Raw genomic sequence first — 12,878 nt, 5'->3', positions numbered from 1 at the left:
TGGCCAAGAGGAAGAAAACACGCTGTAGGCTGTACCTGTTAGTTTGTTTTTTCCTCCTTTTGCCCCCAACTTGAACTTCTTAAAGGCTCCTCCTTCCTTTGCTCCTTTCCCTCTGTTTAATGTCTCCCCCACTAGAATGTGGGCACCAGGAGGTCTAGGGTCTTTATCTGCTTCATTCCCTGGTGCATGAAGAGTTTCTGGCACACGGTAAGAGCTGAGTGGGTGCGAGCTGAGTGGGTTCTTGCTGAGAGGCGAGATGAAAGATGGCTGTCTCTGACTGAGAAGCAAAAGTTTAAGTTCACCCTGTCTGTCCCTGGCAGACTCAGAGGAAATCTTTTGGCTAAAGAGCAAGCAGCTCCTCTCCCTGACCCTCCCATCAGAACACAGGCCGTGCCGTGCCTGACCACACCACCACTGGTCACACACGTGTGCACGTGTGTGCGTTCATATACACACACACAAACACACGGTCCGTTTGAAGTAATTTAAGTAGCATCTTAATTTTCCTCTGTCTCCTTAATACATATTTCTCACAGCTTTACACGGAACAGGTACCTAAAATCCCCACTATCGTAATGATTCTCTGGGTTAAGGAGCATCTATAATAGACCCATTTTAAATGAGAAATATTTCACCTAGAGACTCTAAACGTTAACTGTTAGTAACACTAGTACCTTCATGTGAATTAGTTTTCAGGTCAGTGGTAGAAAAGAAGAGACTATATGAGAAATGAGCATAAACCAGCTACATTCTATTGAGGAAGGAGGGAGAAGAGAGGTGAGAATGTTCTAGAACACTACTGCTCAAAGTGTGAGCTGGGGACTGCTGCTGGTCTACCAGGAGATAAGTAGCTTGCAGGGTCACTAAGCACTCTTTTCAGTTAACCTAATTTTTTTTAAATACCAAGACTTCTTCATTGAAGGAAGCAGACGCTGATTTGTATTCTAGTGCAAACTCCTTGTTTCATCGCTGTCTGCTAACAAGCAGCTCGTGGACCAGATACTTTGCATAGAACTGATAGAGAAGACAGGGCACTGTATGGGTAGGTGGGTCCTAGTGAGGCATTGTGAGAAAATCCCTGGGCTTAGAGGTGCCACATGAAGACACTGTTCCGTGGAGTCGGGCAGGAAGGATCCATTTGCTTACTTCATAGCTTTGCCTAAGGACCAGGCTTCACTTAAGCTTTTTAATTTTATTTTTTAATTAAAACAATTTTCATTTGCTTCAGCATCTTGCCAAGTGCATGCTATAGGAGATGCTCCACACATTTTTTTGCATGTCATTGTGGTGCAATGGAAAGAACCAAGAGTCAAAAAGAAATGAGTTCAAATCCATAATTCTCCACTTACTAGCTGAGTGACTTTGAGCAAATTCCTTGACTTTTCTGTTCCTTCATTTATAAAGAATTTGAACGACAGAAGCCACCGTATGTTTTAGTACCGCAATTCAGTGTAATGACATCCTTAAAATCAGAGTCCCAGGCACACGAAAGCTTTTTTGAATAAATGGATCAAGTGGCGTTTTCCATGCATTATCTCATGTACACCTCTCAACAGTTCTGTGAGGTAGCTGCCGTTATAAGTCCATTTAGTAAATGAGGAAACAGAGGCTTTATAGGAAAAGTTAAATAATTTGCTTAAAGTTGGAGCTGGAGCCAACATGACTCATAGATCAAAAGAACTGCTTGAAAGTAGCACCCACAATTTTCCTGAGGGCATTTTTGTTATATCTGATACTAATGAGTTGGCTGTAGAGACATCGAGTTGATAAAGGAACATGAACTGAATCATTAAGCCTCACTTGATTGTCTCCAGTTACAGACTACAAAACTGACTTGGGTGAGGAAATTCCACCAAAAACTTTAATATGGAAAAAAAGAAAAATAAAAAAAGGCGAGATCCCTCTAAATGGCTCTGCAAAGGTCAATGGGATTAATATACCCTTCAAACACGGTTATTTTAGCTGAAATAAGGAAACGGCATGGGGGAACCTTCACGGACTACTTGTGTAATAGAAATGTAATGTATTTACCCTTTTTCTTTTCCTTTGTGGTGAATGTGTGATTATATGAAGCAAGTTGGTAGAATACGTGGAACAACCAACAAATTGTGCTCTGGAAATGGGTATCTGTAAATGTTATTTTATATTCTTAGATTCATCAAAATCATCAACTCAAGGTGCCTTGAAAAGAACAAGTGGATAATGGGCAGCCAAAATTGATGGATTGGAAGCTTGGAGAAAATGTGTGTTCCTGGGGACCTTTGCGATTGCCCTCTCTGTTCTGTATAATTTAAGCAAACTACCTCTAACTCACTTTATAGGTCAAACTTAATTTTTAACCTCCTGTGAAATGAAAATTAACCTTGAGGTAAATTCATAGAATTTTCCCAAGTAGAAATTAGAGCCCTAGTAGACATTAATAAGTGTTCTCAGAAAAAAAGGTCATGTGGTTAAAAAGTTTTAAAGTCACTAGGTTCAGCAAGGCTTTATAGACTATTCCAGCGCAGGACTTCTCAGAGCCTCTAATGTGATCACGTGGAATGTGCGCCTCCCAGAGGGTGCAAACAGCATAAAATTATTTGATTGTGTAAAACTCCTCCATTCTTTCCCCTCCACCACCTGAAGACTTTTTAATGTCTTGTGGGCATAGCATTCTCCGAGATGTGCTTTGGGAAATAGTGATCTTTTCTGACCCTCCTTTTATAGTTTAGAAAATCAAGTTTCACAGAGTTTACCCACCTTATATTTAATATCTTATTTTTGTGTTTGCCTATAAGGTATAATTATAAAGTAATACAATTATAATTCTATGAACATGGAAATATTGCTTAGAGATGAGTATTATCTTTCCAAATGGAACCCACTGGTGTATTTACACCAAGTGTCTGGATGATGATGCTTCTATCCAAAATAGTTTCAGAGCTTCGCTTTTGGATATTGGTTCATTCAGGTCTCCAGAATTGCCACGTGAGACAATCAGCCTCAGAACTGCAGAGCAGCAATTGACCGGTGCCCTTGCAGTAGAACAAGCACTAGACTAGGATAGCAACAAGACTTTGGTTCTTTTAGTCTCCACTCTATCATCAATAAGTTAGATGACTTTATTTCCTAAACACTTAGAGCCTCAGTTTCTTCATCTGTAAATTGGTCATTGGAATAGCTGCCTCGTGGAGTCGTTGTTTGGAATGGATGAGATAATGCATGTGGGCATCTTTACAGGAAAGAGGTTAATTGTGTAGTTTTTGGAAGTTGACCGCTTGAGTTACAGTCTCACCTCTGCTGTTTACTACTTTTTGACCTTGGGAAAATTATTTAACTCAGATACCTCACTTTCAGAATGGGAATATAAGAGTTTATACCTTCTAGGACTGTGTGGATTAATAAAATAATATAAAGTGCTTATTACAGTGTCTGACACATGATAAATGTCCTATAAATGCTAGATGCTATTAATTGAACCTCTAAAGTATTACACAGGCTCAATAGTGGCGTCTGCTCAAGAGAATTCTTGATTTTGTTAGGGGTAGAATAGGTGGGAAAGCAAGGTAAGAAAAATAATTAAGAGGATGTATTTAAGAATCATATCATGGGTAAAAAAATTACATAGAATATTACAAATTATATTGACTAGACCTGGCTCTGATGGCTAACATATGAATATTAGTTATCTATTGCTGTATAATAATATTACCACAAACTTAACAGCTTAAAACAGCACACAATTATTATTTCACAGTTTCTGAGGATCAGTATAGGCATGGCTTCGTTAGGTCCTCATAAGGCTGCACAATATCAGCTGGGGCTGGGGTTTCATCTGAATGCTTGGCTGGGGAAGGGTTTGCTTCCAAGCTTGTGTGGTTGTTGGCAGCATTGAGATCTTTGCAGGCTGTTGACTGAGGGCTTCGATTTCTTGCTGTCAGCTGCAGGCCACCCTCAGCTCCTTGCCATATGGACTTTCCCAAAGTGGCTGCTTGGTTCCTCAAAGCCAGCAATGGAGAGGAAGTCTCCTAGCAGCCTTCTGTAGTGTAATCATGTACATACCATCATTTTTGCCATATTATTAATATATGGGCTATGAGCAAGCCCTGGACCCCACCCACACTCAAGGGGAGAGTATCACATGAGGTTATGAACACCAGGAAGTAGAGGTCAGGGGGGCCACCCTGTATTTCCCTGCTACAGGTTGTTCCCCAAATCAAGCCCAGCCTACAAAGATTAAGGTTTTGACCGAATGTGTCCCCGAAGTGAATTTTAAAGGATGAGATTTTTGGAACAAAAGCAGCATGGCTGAAATATGTATAAGCTCCCAAGATGACCACCTTGAATGGACAATACCCATCTCAACCAGAATCTATATCTTATCTTGCTGTTTTATGCCAGTTGTATTATTTCATGGTCAATGTTCATCTATTTTGAAGCTAGAAAGATTTTCCTTATAGTCCACATTTGTTCACATGCTTCACGTAACACCTTGGCATTCTATTTTGTATGAACTTTCCCTTAAAGACCTGTTCAGGCTAACAAATAAGTCGACTGAAAGTTGATTTTATGATGTAACAAACCTTAGATATGACCTCTCATTATCTAAAGGGATCTGAAAAGAAAAACCTGCCTTTATCTAAATTTCCTTGATTTTGTGTGTTCAGGGTTCTTAATTTACCACACAACAACAGAAGCGTTTGCTTCTCTTTGGCTGTGTAGACCTGTGGGAGTCTGTGCTAAACAGCTCCAATGTCCTTTATTATAATCAGATACCATCACCAGGCTTTGTTTATGTATTCTTAGACTAGTCAAGTGCAGTAGTGAGAAGGGGAAAAGTAGTGAACAGTCAAGTGAGATAACTCACTACCTTTGGACCAGCCGGGCGTTTTGTATTGAACTTTACATCATGGATGTGGAGCTATGTCATGTGTGTTCACATGTATGATAATCACCTTGAAGAGAATGACACACACAATCATCACAAAGAAGCTGAGACTTGATAAACACATCTCCAAAACACAGTCCTGGGGCATAAGGTCCTCTTAACTTTGGGGTATAAGGATACTAGGAAATCAACAAATCACAGGCATAAACATCTATTAATTTAGCCTGATGAAGACAGTTTTTAGGTTATGCTTGAATAAGGGAATAAGAGGCTGCAGCCAACCACCTAAAAAATGGAAGTGAACAGGAAGGGTCTTGCTCAGTTTCTACTCCTTAGAAATCACAGTGAGCCCATACTAAATGCATTTGGATGTTGTGATAGTTCCCTGGAAGAAAATCTTCTGTGAAGGTTTTTCAAAACTCTGATCCATTCCCCAGGGTTTGCCAGTCATGTTATTGATTCATTATTTTCACTTCATTTGAAGCATTATTCATCTACGACTTTGGTTTGCGGTTGAGTTCTGCTGAGAATAAAATGAGCAAAACGTTTCTACTTGAACTTCATTTTTCTTTGGATGTTCTTGATAGCACCAACGGAACCCGGAGCATTTTTGTCCCAAGCAAGTATACGCCTGTTTGTATTGAAATCTGAAATACACATCATTGAAACTTTGGATCAGGGTAGCACATGCCAGCTGTATAAGGTAACTTATAAGTAAATCCAAGGTTTCTTATAAATATTATTGCTTTGGCAGATTCACATTATTAGGTTTACACTTTAAAAAAAATCACGTTTTGGGAACAAGTCAGCTCGAGACCCAAAAAGAGAAAAATTCTAACACTACCTGTGACAACACAATTGAATAACAAAAGATTTTATCCTCACATTAGATTTTAGTCCTATGTCTGCCCTTAACTCGATATGGGACCTTGGGCAGTTCACTTAACCCCAGACTTGAATATTACATAAAGGCTTTTTGGGATCTAGAATCCCATAACTCCCATGGAGACAGGGAGGTGGCAACCTTTTATAAACAGAGTGTCACATTTCTAACCTCTGCTCTTCTGGCATTTTCAAGGGATAGCTGAGGTCACGTTGTGCTGACTCCTGTGAGCAGGGGTGACAGGGGAAATACAGGGATGATAAAAGGATGAATAGTGACTCCCAGACTGTCATAGGAAAAGTGTTATTGATAAATTCAGCCACCTTTATTGAGCATTTTCAAGTATGGGGCACGGTGCCTGATATTGCAGAAAACATAAGGAGGATTAAGACATAGTCTCTGCCTTAAAAAGGCTTACAAGATAGAGGAAAAATAAGAGTTGATAAATAAATAAAATAACCTGAGGCAAAGCAGGATAGGATTATGGCCACAAGGAAGATTCAGATCAGGTATTATTAAAATTTTCATGAAATGGTCATGTCTAGTTTGAAGAGGATGAGCCCAGAAAAGCTTTCATTAAAAACTGACATTTGAAATGAACCATAAAGGGTGGAGAGGAACTTGCCTGATGAAAATGAAGGGAAGGGAGCTCTAAGTAGAGGGAGATAGATAAGCTATGGTTTGAAGATGGGAAAATGTGGGCTTTGGGGATAAAATTGAATAGTTCCGTTTGGCTGGATAGTGGGCACTTGTGTTGAAAAAGTAGGCATTGGGCTCATGACTTTATCCACAACAAAGTTATGGCAGCCCAGATAGGTTCTGTGATTGGGCATTCTGGCTTCTGCAGCATGCTGGCCCTCTGAGACAAACTCATTTTCATCTTTATGCCACTAGGATGCATTTTAAGGATACAACAGCCATTCCAGCAATATCTTATCTTTTGCACTGACCCGGTGTAGTCACACAACCTTTATCTGTATAATGCGATGCTTTCTCACAGCATTAGAGAAATGTCTAACATCTTCATTATCCAACAACATCAAGCACCATCCAACATTCATTTTGTCAGGAGCATTAAAAAACCTTCAAGGCCTCTATGTGGAGAAAACCACTCTCTGTTTAGCGTATCCTCTTGAACATGAAAATGGTCTGGTTCTCAAAGGGACCATTTCCAAACCAGGCTGAAAAATGTAGTACCCCTTTTATTTTTATCACTCTGATGGCTATCATCTTCACATCCCTTTTGGGCTTAACTATCCTTTAAATATTTGTCTTGCCTTTTTTGGAGCATTTTTTTTTTTAGCATTACTGAATTCCATGCCAGCTGCCTGTGTTATCAAAGACCACATAATGGCATGTACAGAATGAGCAGCTCTTATGCAATTTGCCTTGTCCTTGTCAATTGCAGGCAGAACTCTCATGAATTATTTAAACTCCTACTGTCCTGGAGTGAGCCCAGCAGTGCTTCAAGTATTCATAAGGAAGTCTCTCGAAGCTTGCCTTAAAGAATCATACTCTCAGTGGTAGTGAGTGAAGTGAAGTGACAGCAGCAGTTGTAGGATTGAAATAAACATTGAGCCAAAATCCTGAACGGAGGCTCCTGGGAGCCGTGGGCATTTCCGTCGCCTGTGTCCACTGGTATCTAACTTCAAAGCACTTTTTGTGTAGGGAAGAGGCTGGTCAAGTAGGAGCAAAACAAATGTACAACAACAACAACTTTAACAACAAGAAACATTTACCAGGTGCTTATGTGCCAGGAACTAGCCATGATATGGTTATTGTTTTCATTTTTTCAGATGAGGAAACTGAAGCACAGAGAGATGAAGTCACTAATCCAAGACCACACAGTTAGCGGTAGAGCTGAAACAGTTTGTTCCAAGGGCAGAGCCTTCAACTTTGTCAGTAGAGCTGGGATGGCAAACATGGAGTGGATTTCTAAGGGCTCGTGTGTTGTAGATGTGGCCGATGCTGTAGGACTGCGTTCAGATCTCCTTGAGGGGCTGAGACACTCATTCCCCCAGCTCCTGGGAGTGTTGGCAGCTAGTAACCCTCAGCTGAGTCCTCTGGCCATTGCTCTCAGCAGAAGAAAGCCACTTCACCTGAGTGCACAGCCTCTCCCTGGGGCAGCCGGAATCTGAAGACTTGTCTAGGGGAGGCGGGGAGTATGAAGGCCCCGTCCCCTTGCCTTAAGGCAGGACAACTCTTGCAAGACTATCTAAGCTCCACAGCTCTACATGGGATCTTGGGATCAGCTGCCTGGCTCTACTTCCTTCCCTCCCCGACAGGCATTGAGGCCAAGGGCTCCTCCGGTTAATCTTCTGGGTGCCCATCTCTAGCTCTGAAGACTCTGATATCCTTCTGCCACTTTGAGCCCTGTGGCAAGGTACCTTGAGAATGAGTGTCGCATCCTCGGCACTAGTGACATGTTGGGCCAGATAATTCTTCGTGGTCGGGCTGTCCTGTGCATTATAGGGTGTTTAGCAGCATCCCTGGCCTCTGCACACTGGAAGCCAGTAGCACTCCTCCCCTTCAGTTGTGACAATCAAAAATGCTCCAGACATTGCCAAATGTCCCCTGAGGGCAAAATCGTCCCTGGTTGTGAATCACTGTTTTAGATCATTAATACTTTCTCGTATCCGGATCATTTGACTTTTTGGGAAAGGGTCAAAACACTTCTGCTTTTAACATATAGTAATGTTGAAACATTTAATAACACTCCTACTTATTTTTGATGTAGGTAGACATTACATTTCCATATATAGATGTTTGACATATTTTTTACAAGGGCCATTAATAATGCTATAAACCACTACTGAGCATAGTAATTAAAGAGATGTAACTATTTCTCCCCCCTTTCTTTGCTTGGTAAGGCCTCCAGAGAGAATACTGTTAGAAAAACTTACTAGGTTATGGAAAAATGGAGGTTCTACTGGATACTGATGAAAGAGCCATGCTTCAATAGTAAATCCCATGATTAACCCTACAACTTATAATAAATAAGAATTAACTGAAATCTATTAAGAAGTCTTAGGTGTTTCCAAGGCCAATGTTAATAACAAAGTCCAAGGTGAGCCCTTTAGAGAAACAAAATACAGAAAAGATTATATGGACACCACTCAACACACACTCTCAATTGAGCCTCAGCTTGCCCTATTCGTTGGCCTGTTCTTGGCTACGTTTCTCTCCCCTCCTTCTAAACAATGTGTGCTGGGAGATGCAAAGTACTTTAACCTAAACAAAACATAATGGAGGAAGGAAGCAACTGGGAAAATAATAGTAATCAAACGATGCATTCCCAAGCTTTTGGATTCTCCTGTGTTTTGAATGATCAAGCCATGGTGCCTTCCTCTAGCAAGGCAATTGTGAGCTGGCTGGGGGGAAAGTATTTGCTGCCTCAGAAGCACAGAACCACTCAGAGAGAATGAAATGCCTTTTGTATCCAAGGAACAAACAGTAGTTAGCCTCTCAGCATTTAATAGTCACAGCAGCGAGGTGAAGATTACCAGAGAAAGCTGAGAAAAGTATTGTAGGACTTGCCTGGGAAACCTCAATTATCAAGGCTGTTTGGATTACAGAAAAAGGAATTAATTGTTTTCTGAAGAGTGGTATTTTCCTTTCTTTGACTGTTCCTTCTTCCTTGTCTTTTACTGGTACCCATTTCTTGTTGCTGCTTTCTTCTATTAAACACGCACACACATGCGTGCACACAACACACACAGACAGCCACACGCACAGAGTGGAACGTTTGCTGACTCTGCATTTCCTTTCTCAAAACCTAGGGAAATGGAAACGGATCTAGCCTTTATGAAAGTTCTCTCTGCTCCAGATGAGCTCTAACTTATCAAATATCTTTCTGTTTACCTATTGCTTACTCCTGATAGCTCAGTTACAAAAGAGCAGGAATTCGAAGTGTCTTTTTTAAATAAGACTTTCTGTAGGATAAATTTTCCTCCATGATGAAAGTATTACATACCCACTTTAGAAAAATTTGAATTTAAGCAAAAGAAAGTGGAAACGACAAAGGGGAAAGGGAGTGAATGAATGAGACTGAGAGAGAGAAAAAGAGACTGAGGGGAGAAGAACCTATGTCTGTTTCCATCACCAAAAGGTGGCTACCAACAGGCCTCTCATCAACAGTGTATGGTACAATGTTTTTGCTGTTGTTATGTTGGAAGCTCCTTGAAGGCCTAACTGCACTTATCTTTGCCTCCTTTGTATTCCCAGCAGAGCTTAGCACAAAGTAAGAGCTCTATAAATATTTGTTGAATGTTACATAATTTTACTTTAATTGTATGTTACTTAAAATAAGCTAGTGCATAAAAAGAATTGGCCAGCAACAGGTAGGGTCATAGAATGCTGTAACCAATCACTGTGGCTAACCCTTCATTTCATTGAGGAGGGACATCAAGCGAGCGGCTCTCTAGGGACTTGTCCAAGGTCCACAGTGCAGATCCAGGGGACAATCCCACCTCTTTTTGAATCCCAGTCCTTTCATAGTCAGTCATTTATAATCTGAAATCCTTCTGATTGAGGTTTATCAGAAAAGTCTAACAATGTTTATTTAAAGTCAGTTTTCTGGTGGGTCACATCTGTAATCCTCGCACTCTGGGAGGCCAAGGTGGGAGGATCACTTGAGGTCAGGAGTGCAAGACCCATTTCTACTAAAAATAGAAAAAATTGGCCAGGCAAATAAAAAAATAAATTAGCCGAGTGTGGTGGTGCGTGCCTGTAGTTCCAGCTACTTGGGAGGCTGAGTGAGGCAGGAGGATCGCTTGACCCCAGGAGTTTGAGGTTGCTGCGAGCTAGGCTGGTGCCACAGCACTCTAGCCTGGACAACAGAGCAAGACTCTGTCTTAAAAAAAAAAAAAGTCAACTTTCTCCTTTAAACTTTCAGAAAAGTTTGAGTATAAAGGCAACATTTATCTTTTAATTCCTCTTTATCATTGGTTTTAAGTCCTGATAGTGCATTCTATTCACTCCTAGGGATTTAAATACAATTCAGATGTCAGGCCGTTACCCAGGTTTCCTGAATCAGAATGTCCAGCACCCTGACATTGATGTTTTCAGAAAAGCTTCACAGGTGATGCTCACATTCAGTTATGTTGGGGACCATTGCTCTGGACAGTATATTTTCCTTCTTTAACAGTACTTCTAGAGTCCACTGCCCAGTGAGATGAATTGGATGCTTTTACTCTATGTGAAAATGTCACACACCAGGATGGAAAATTATTAGTATTTATCAAAGGAATTTTTTTATTTTTTTTGACATCAACAAATATTGACTTCCAAAATTTAACCTCCTCTCTTTCATTATAATAGAATTTTATACTGCATTATGTGGCTACTCAGAAAAAGACCATACTTCCCAGCCTCCTTTGCAGCTAGCTTTGGCCATGTGACTTGGTCTGGCCAATGGGATCTGAGAGGAAGTAGTGTATGTAAATCTGTGTTGTGCGTTTAAAAGGAAAGAAGCTGCCCTCCCTTTCCTTGCTCTCCTTCCTACTGGATTCATACCAACTCTGATACAGACTATTATATGGCAAAGAAAAAAACATCTATCTTATTTAAGTCCCTGTCTTTTTGTCCTTTGTTACAGTAGCTCAACTAGTGCAACAGGCTGATAAAGTCTAAATTATAACCCTGCATTTCCTGGATCTCATTTCCTTTGCTTATTACCCATGACATAACACAGAATGAAGTCCTTCAGGGCTGGGACCAAGTCTCAGGCATTCTTTCTAGTTTCGAATGCCTGGCACTGATAGCCACCTCTGCTTACTCAGTACCTATATGTTGACCAATGTCAGTTTGTCCACACTCCAAAGTAGAAAAAGCGATACATTCAATTTCATTCTAAGACAACGGTATGAATCATAGAAGAACACAGTGACTGAGACTACCACCTATTCTTGAAAATCCATATTCTCGTCCTCTGGAACACACAGCTTAATCCTATTTCTCAGCCTTCCCTGCAGTTAGGTGTGACCATCTGACTGTTTGATTCATTTTATTAGAGCAATATATCTTCAAATTTCCTTACTTGCTTTCAAATGGTTTGCCACTCTAACTTCTGTTTCTATTTTTTACTTCCCTACTCAGGCAAACTTCCCTTGAATTCTACCAAAATTGGTATTCTTAAAATCAACCTCATGCTTCCTCCAAATTGAGAAACCATGTTTCCCCTGCCTTCTGCCACCCTACCACAACCTTCCAACCGTGTCCAACAGTCATCCTGAAGGTTGCATTTAGAGAGAAACTGTTGATTCAGAAAAGTAAGGTCACACGAGTGCGCATGCTTCCTGCTTCAAATTAATTTTTCATCGTTCCTTTCTGCGGTATTGTTTTTTTTTTTTTTTTTTTTTTTTTTTTTTGAGACAGAGTCTCACTCTGTTGCCCAGGCTAGAGTGAGTGCCGTGGCGTCAGCCTAGCTCACAGCAACCTCAAACTCCTGAGCTCAAGCGATCCTCCTGTCTCAGCCTCCCGAGTAGCTGGGACTACAGGCATGCGCCACCATGCCCGGCTAATTTTTTCTATATATATTTTTAGCTGTCCATATAATTTCTTTCTATTTTTAGTAGAGATGGGGGTCTCGCTCTTGCTCAGGCTGGTCTCGAACTCCTGAGCTCAAACGATCCGCCCACCTCGGCCTCCCAGAGTGCTAGGATTACAGGCGTGAGCCACCGCGCCCGGCCTGCGGTATTGTTTTTATAGACTTCTTATTTCCAGCCTGTCTTGGGCTGCATGCCACATTTCTGGCCTTGGGAAAAGTATGCCTGAAAGAGCATAGAAATGTCTTCTATAACATTCTGCTTTCCCTGACAGCATAATGCCAGCTACAATCTTTGTTTCTGTTTGTTCTTTAATTGTCCTTAGACTAGGAGCATTTGTGTATTTCTAGCTTGGGTGTCCTCTTTCATTGTCAGATGCCAATTACAGCATGTGTCAGTGGAACTGAAACTAAAATATGTAACAAATCAATGAGTGCTCATTAATAGAAATTGCAAGTGCAAAACCTGAAGCATAGGTGTCATTTTCTAGAGGCTTATTTCTTTGCAAAACAAAAGATCAACTGTGTAAGAAGGTACTCATGTTAATGCCCAATGTACAGTTTTGAATGTCAGATTCTCACAA

The sequence above is a fragment of the Eulemur rufifrons genome, chromosome 24, assembly GCF_041146395.1.
Source record: "Eulemur rufifrons isolate Redbay chromosome 24, OSU_ERuf_1, whole genome shotgun sequence".
In the NCBI taxonomy this organism is placed as follows: Eukaryota; Metazoa; Chordata; class Mammalia; order Primates; family Lemuridae; genus Eulemur; species Eulemur rufifrons.
The sequence above is the reverse complement of the archived record's forward strand: the minus strand, read 5'-3'. Positions refer to the sequence as shown.